This window comes from Trachymyrmex cornetzi, unplaced genomic scaffold (genome assembly GCF_001594075.2).
Source record: "Trachymyrmex cornetzi isolate Tcor2-1 unplaced genomic scaffold, Tcor1.1 scaffold99, whole genome shotgun sequence".
In the NCBI taxonomy this organism is placed as follows: domain Eukaryota; kingdom Metazoa; phylum Arthropoda; class Insecta; order Hymenoptera; family Formicidae; genus Trachymyrmex; species Trachymyrmex cornetzi.
This window is the reverse complement of record NW_017300343.1, coordinates 4227290-4228887: the sequence shown is the minus strand read 5'-3', so window position 1 is coordinate 4228887 and position 1598 is coordinate 4227290.

Below are 1598 nucleotides of genomic sequence, written 5' to 3'. Positions count from 1 at the left end.
CTACAATATGGTATATATGCAAGTACATATATAGTATATATTAGTAATTCAAGATTGAATTATTTAAAAGCAACGAGGATCCAGCTCCGACCGTAATAGGCAGTTAAATTTCTAGTATTAATTGAGTTCCTCAAATGTACGGTTAAAAAATATAAATATATTGTTCAGAGATATATACACCTCAGACAAGAAGACATCCAAATTTAAAGAGAAGGGGAAAAATGTGATGTAAGAAGGAAAAACATTCTATTGGGGCAAAATTAGGAAGAGCATTTACATAAATGAGTGACCAAAATTTATTATTATAAAATTAAAATTATGTTATAAAAGAAGAAAAGAAACGAAGTTAAGAAAAAGATTGAATAATAGGTAGATATATGTTAGGTAATTTTTCTGTATCATTCTGATTGTTAATAACATTTCTCTGCTTTTTGGTATGAATCATTTCCGAGATAGATCTTTTATAAAATAAAAACGTTCTGAATCTAAAATATTGATATTTTCCCAATCTATCTAATGACCATGCTGAAGTTGATGCAGAGAAACAACAGAATGATTATTAGATTTTCTAATATCGACTTTATGTTCTTTAATCCTAGTTTTTAATTTTCTTTTTGTATGTCTGACATAAGAGCTATCGCAGTTACAACAATTAATTTTTTATACAACATTGGTATTATCCATTTTATCCAACTTATCCTTCCCTGTTTTAATAAATTTATTTAAACTATTAATGGGTTTATATGCTATATTCAAATTATACATCTGTAAACATTTTGAAATTTTTCTGTAAAGTTTTTAACATAAGATGTAAAGTGCTATAAATTTTAATATTATTATCACTCAAGTCTTTTTGATTCGTTTGCTTCAATTTATTATTATATCATCACACGACTAAATACTCAATAATATTAAATTGAGTTATTTTATACTTTGACAACTTAAAAACTTTATTTTATCTACTAAAATCGTAACTGTTATTTCGTAACTGTTTATATCTTTATAATTTTATATATTGTGTTTATTTACACTGAAGATGGCCACATTCATGGCCGAAAAGTTTATGCTTTGATTAATTGTAACTGACATTATTATTGTAATTCTATTAATTCTATATACGAATATATTAATGATATTTCACTAACAAGATCTAGTGTGTGACATATGCTCAATATTTATTTTTATTGTTTATTTATTAGCCACGTATTGAGGACAATTTTGTTACATATAATCGCAATTTAACAATTAAAAGTAAATAAGATTCATTTGTTGTTAATATTACATTCCGTTTATTAATATTAAAGTAACCATTGATATAATAAAATTTGTGTTATATGTATATTTTCAACGTTACCGTACACTTTATCGCGCATTATTAATTTTTTAATTATGCTACTACGTAATAATATTATTTTTATTGCATTTTGAATTGCAATGATAATTGTATCATGTTTAATATACCAAAATTACTCGTTCATTGGATAAATTTTTCGTTAACAATACTCGAAGAATATCTCGTTGATCGAACATGTCTCTCTGTAAATTATTGGGGCATTTCGTTTTATGCATAATGTTCCTTGTTCATCGAATGTAAACAA